The 6,283-nt window shown below is 40.9% G+C and overlaps 1 long non-coding RNA gene across 2 annotated transcripts in view; it reads left to right on the forward strand.

The window, feature by feature from the left end:
- The first annotated feature begins 1,908 nt into the window (after nucleotides 1–1,908).
- The window catches only part of LOC125616927, a 76,335-nt gene continuing 71,960 nt past the window's right edge, over nucleotides 1,909–6,283 (forward strand). Inside the window, exon 1 of one of the 2 annotated variants that reach the window (XR_007347710.1) lies at nucleotides 1,909–2,925. This is a non-coding gene — a long non-coding RNA (uncharacterized LOC125616927). The remainder of the gene's footprint in view (nucleotides 2,926–6,283) is intronic. The other variant, XR_007347716.1, reaches the window with a different exon arrangement.

Genomic DNA, 6,283 nt, shown 5'->3' on the forward strand with positions numbered 1-6,283 from the left:
AGAATTAACTCAGCCTATTGAGGAAGGCATTAAAAAAAAGTCTCTTACTGACCTAATCATCTCTTTAAGGCCTCACCTCCAAACACTCCCTCAATAGCAATAAAATTTCAACGTGAGGGCTGGGTATACAACTCAGTTGGTATAGGGCTTGCCTCGCATGCACAAGACTCTGGGTTGGTTCAATACCCAGCACCCCCCCAAAAAAAATTTAGCATGAGTTTCAAAAGGGACAATCTATGGCATTATCTCACCTGGCAAAATGTTATTTTGCAGATGTAATTGAGGTTACGAACCTTGATAGGGGAGATTATCCTGGGTTTTCATGTGAGCCCAGTCTAATTGTCTAACCACAGGAGTACTTAAAAGTGGAGAATCTATCCTAAGGGTCAGAGGCATGTGACATTCAGAGATTTCTCAATATTGCTGACTTGAAGATGGAGGAAGAGGGTCATGGGCCAAGGAATGACCCCGAGAGCTTGGGAATTGCCCCTGCTATAGACAACAAGAAGACAGAGACCTCATTCCCACAATGACGTGCAACTGAATGGGCAGGAAACAGATTATATCCTAGAGCTTCCAGAATGACGATGACATCTTGATTTTAGCTTAGGGAGGTCTGTACTAGACTTAGTCCCTGTGGACTGCAAGATAATGCATTTGTATTGTTCTATGCCACTAAATTTGTGGTAATTTGGTATGGCAGCAGCAGAATCTCATACACTCACCACTTCCTCCCAGAAGTCTCTTGCAAACTTCTCAGCTCCTTCCTTGAATTATAGTATAGAACAGATGGTGTCCTTCACTTGGCAGGGACTCTGCCTCCATGTCCTGTCAACGCTTCTCTGGCAGTGCCTCCCACCTGGTTTGAGAAGGCAATGGTAATCTACACCACTTTGTTGTTCTCACTGTTTCTTGTATTATAGGCCAGAGGTGTTTTTTTTTTTTTTTTTTGGTGTATAGCACAACTTTTTTAAGCGATTTTACTGCCCCAGTCACAATGTAGGGGCAAGAAAAGTCCCATTTAACTTAGCTGGGTACATTCACAAATCTTTTCCCCTTGTTCTACATTTCGTGGCAGTCCCACGAAGACTGTTTCCATGTGTTTCCGTCACTGCTAGCTGCCTGAATTCCATCTGCCTGTATGAGTTCCATGTGTGAAAATCTGGTGACTGTCCTCTGCATTGGACCCAACTCTCACATTGGACTCTGTGGTTTGACTGCCTGTTTGATATTAATTTCTGTGACCAAGCCAGTTCCTTCATTCTCTCACTCTGCTTTATGTACATTGCCAGCAGGACACCAGGCCTTAGGCCTGAATCTTCCAGAACACAGGACTTCAGATTTGGAGGGGGTTGAAGGGATCCTAAAGATCAGCTGTTTCATTGCTTCTCTTATCTCACTTCCTAATCTTCAGCCATTCCTTCTCATGGACCACCCAGGGTGTGCGTATGTGAGATCCACGGTTACTACATCCACTCCATTGGTAGCTTAGCCCATTACAGAAAATTTCTTGAGCTCCTACTGGCCATACCAGCCCCAACACAGAGCCTGAAGTTTGTCAGAAACTAGAGGATGAGTGAATGAATATTACTGTGCCCCTAAACTGGCTTTCATAAAGTAGTCTTTGGGACAATTCAGAGTAACTTAGACACCCTCTCTACAGTATAACTTTAACTGTATAAAGCTATCCTGTCCTAATTAAGTCTTTCCTTCTCACTTGATATATTTTCAAACCCCCAAAGCATATTCCTACATAACAATTATAACCCTTCTCTTTTCATTATGTAATAGCCTCTCTAAGGAATGTTCAGTTTTCTGGAATGCATTCAGCATGAGGGTGGGCCGGAAGAGATTGTGTAATCATTGCAAAATTCTCTGGTTTGAATCTTTCCAGGAGCCTTATCTCAGCAACCCAGGCTCAGGACTCTGCCAATAGTCACAGCTTCTCTGCTTCCCATCGAGTGAGGTTTGCAGATAGCCCTGCTGGGGACTGCAGGCTCATATGGAAGGCATCGTGGTGTGTTTTAAGTGTAGCAGGATATCCAATGGGACTTTTTATGGTGTCTTGAAATTTCATCTGGAGTCCCAAAGCTGAGAAGAAAGGTGATAAGTATCCCCAGGTTTTGGAGTGGGGAACCAGCAATACATATATCTATGCAGAAACTGTGGAAACTGGTATAGTGATTATTAATTTTATCCGATGCAGGAGAAAGGGGATCGGAGGGAGTCTCTAGGGTAGTGGACAGTGTTGTGCTGTTTCCTTTTTCTCTTCCTGTGGGGAAGCCCTCAAGGGAAGTAGGGGCTCCAGTGTCGTCCTGGGATTGGAGTAGAGCAGAGTGGAAAAGTTCATGAAGTGGACATATGTCTTACAGAGTTCAGGGCCAAAAATGAGTGGAAGGTGGGTCTCACTTACTCCTTGGGGAGTCTAGGATACTAGAGGTTGGTTAGAACTGTAAATGAGTGGAGAGAACTGTAGCCGGAGCCATCTGGACTGCTAGAATTTGCAATGGTGAGGATGTGTGTTTCCCAGGAGTGACAACGGAAGATAGACAGCCTTGAACCAGGAGCACTGACTGTGGGTTGAGGAACAGCAAAAACTGTTCTATACTATACTTCAGAGAAGGAGCTGAGAAGTTTGCAAGAGACTTCTGGGAGGAAGTGGGAAAGTGCATTAGCTTTGAAGGAAACTTTTCAGCTGGTGGACCCACAAATGCATCCCATTGGAGAGAGCTATCTATGGGCTCCTTCTACACCAAGGCCATGGTCTGCTTACTGTATTGCAGCTGCATCTGCCATAAAAAGTACATTCGACCTTTCTCCTCTAATCCCTCTGTCCTATTCCTGGCAACAGAAAGGACAGGAGCAGAGGATGAGGGGAAAGAAAGTGAAGGAGGCAGAGAACAGACACCACCTTCTTTCCACACTGTAGGTACCACTGGTGGAGCTGGGGTGCTGGGTGTGGTGTCAGTGGGGATTCTGAACTGAGTATGAGATTGAAGTTTCAGTAGGACTTTTTTTTTTTGTGGCGCTGGGGATTGAACCCAGAGCCTTGTGCGTGCAAGGCAAGCACTCTACCAACTGAGCTATATCCCCAGTCCCAGGACTTTTTAATAAGTCTTAATTCTTGAAAGCAATTTCAAAACCTATGAAATATGCCTGAGATATCACCCAGAGGTGGGAAGCGGTACTGTGACAGAGCATGTTTGGAAAGAGTAATTAGAGAAACATAAGCTATTTCCAGTTTTTATACTACTGAGCTTATCTCATCTGATAAACTAAAAAGATAATTGTATCTACATTCCAGGGAGGCCTGGATTGACAACAGACTGGTCTCTAGAACTTTAATATTATGGACTCTTTGTTGTTTTAGCGGAAAGTTTTTATATCATTATTCAATTTTTAAAAAGTTTTTATTTTAACATAATTTTAGCTACAGAAAAGTTGCAAAAATAGTATGGAGTTTCTGTATACCCTTCCTCCACTTTCCTCTAATATTAACATCTTATGTAACCATAGTAGAATTACTGAAATCAGGAAATTTACACTGATACAATATTATTAACTAATTTACAGATCTCATTCAAGTTTTGAGTTTTACCATGAATGTTCTTTTTTTTTTTTTTTTTTTTCTGGCCAGAAACCAATCCATAATCCCACATTTCTTTTAGTTACCATGTCTCCCAAAACTTCTTATTAGTGTTTCTTTGTGTCATTACATTGGAAAGGACATTAAAACTCTTTAGACGAAATGCCCTATGGGTTCTTGAATACTCTCTATAAAAATCCCTGTCAGGGGCTGGAGCTGTAACTCAGTGGTAGAACACATAAACATAAATAAATAAAAGTATTGTGTTCATCTACAACTAAAAATATAGTTTAAAAATCCTTGTTAGTCTATTTTTTTTTGCCTGAAGATACCTCCAATGATGGTCTGTTCTAAAGGTGGCCCAGTTTTATCAAAAAGCTTACAGCCAGAATTGGCTTCCTTAAAGCTTTTACCTATTGATTTTGGTTCTTTTATTTTTAAAAAATATTTATTTTTTAGTTTTTAGGTGGACACATTATCTTTATTTTATTTTTATGTGGTACTGAGGATGGAACCCAGTGCCCCCTGCATGCTGGGTGAGCACTCTACCACTGAGCCACAACCCTAGCCCTTGAGTTTGGTTCTCACCTCAGCCTTGCCATTTATAACAAAGCAATTTCCCTTTCACATAATAGTCTTCAAATGTTTGAAGAATATTATGTTTCTACTTCCCCTGGATCCCCCCAACCTCCTGCCACTAGATCCTTTTTTCCTTAGGATGATCATCTTCAGTTCCATCCTATTCCTCAGATAACATGGTTATCCTACCTAAAACTATGAGCTTTAATTCAAACTAGCTCCAAATTACTTTGGGTCATGTATCTTGAACTAGCTCTAATCATGTATTCCAAACTAGCTATCGTTCTATATATCTATGTATCTATCTATCACCTGTCATCTCTCTGTCTTATGGTCATTATATTCCAAGCTAGATGTAGTTGTATGTATGTAGTTATATAGATATGGGTCCGTATATCTATCTATGTGGTACTAGAAAAATCAGTTATTCTCCATATGGATATCCTACCTTTGCAGGTCAAGATCACATTAATATTTGATTCATTTTTATAAAGATAGGCAGGTCCCAGTTTAGACGTGTTAATTAAATAGTCACTTTCAGTGAACTTTTGTGGGTGATCTAGGCTCCTGTGAGAGCTGCTAAGAGAAGTTTGACATCATTTTTGGACAAACTTCTGAGGTAGGAAAGTAGATAGGGCATGTATGTTTTTGATACAAGACTAGATTGGCAAGATTCCAGTGGAAAATGATACCTGTCTAAAAGTTCCTAGTGTATGTCTTAAAAAAAAAAAAGGAGAAGAATATATAATTTCAAAAAATTAGAACAAATTATCAATGTATTGGTAGGATCTAGAATATCCATTTATTGAAAAAGAAAGAAAAAGAAAAAGCAAGTATTTTTGTTTAAATATTCTCAGAATACAAGGTGGATTTCTCTCTCTCTCTCTTTTTTTTTTGTTGGTTGTACTAGAGATTGAACCCAGTGGTGCTCTACTACTGAGCTACATCTTCAGCCCTGTTAATTTTTTTTTTTTTTTTTTGTGGATGCTGGAGATTGAACACAGGACCTTGTGCATATGAGGCAAGCACTCTACAACTGAGCTATATCCCCAGCCCAGCCCTGTTAATTTTTTTAAATTTGAGAGGGTCTCACTAAGTTGCCCAGGTTGACCTGAACTTGCCTTCCTCCTACATTGGCCTCTCTAGTAGCTGGGAGTACACTGCTGTGTCTGGCTCAGAACACCTTTAAAAACTGATGTATTGTTTGTACCCTGGCTCAAAATGCAAGCAATGTCTTAACTTACTTTTACCATGTGGCTATTGCTTATTGAAGTGTTGGAATACTCTTCTGGCTGTTATGTGTTTCCAGAGATAAATGGAAGGAAGAAGGAGGGGTTTGGAGATAGTGCATTTTGTCTTGGTGGTAAGCCCTAGAGTTACTGTTCAGGGGTGCTGGGTTCATTGTCTCCTTTCAGCAAAGAATTGAATAACAAGACACAGAGATAGCAAGCAAGAAGTAGATTTATTGCAAAAGTGAGAGATAGACTTCTCTGAAGAGAAGGGGACCCAGAGCTGGGAATCCTGTGGGGAATTTTGGCCTGTTCTTTTTATGGTCTCTAGAATTTCCTCCTTTCCTTCTCTCCTCCCCTGTCCACATGCTCCTCATTATTATTGATTGATGTCCCCTCTGTCCACCCATCTCTTTTAGTTTTTCTATTGGGTCCCTTGCTTAGGAGCACCAGTATAGAAGTGTCTGTCTGGATCCCTTGCTTGTGTCCATGAGCACTTTTGTCAAGCAGGAAGTTGACCTCATCAGAAGACCCTCTCCATGCTCCTTTAATACAAGTTTAAGCTAGAACACAGTGCATCTATTCAGAGAGTCAGCAAACCAGCAGCTAAGACAGAGTGACACTAGACGAATACCAGCTAGATCTTGGGAATTGGGTTAAGGAAAAGTTGACAACCGCTTTCCTTCCAGAGGTGGATTTCAGTTGGAATTATACTAGCATCTAGGTGGTGTGAACGAAAAGCAGTCCTGATGTCCTTGGCATTAGTATGAGCTGTCTGGACACAGCTGGGCCTTGACGTGTTCTTGGTGGTCATAAACAATTTCATGAACATCAACATCAGTTGAGGTCACTCCGTGACCATGCTTCAAAAAAAAAAAAAAAAAAAAAA

Source organism: Marmota marmota, unplaced genomic scaffold, assembly GCF_001458135.2.
Source record: "Marmota marmota marmota unplaced genomic scaffold, marMar, whole genome shotgun sequence".
Classification (NCBI taxonomy): Eukaryota; Metazoa; Chordata; class Mammalia; order Rodentia; family Sciuridae; genus Marmota; species Marmota marmota.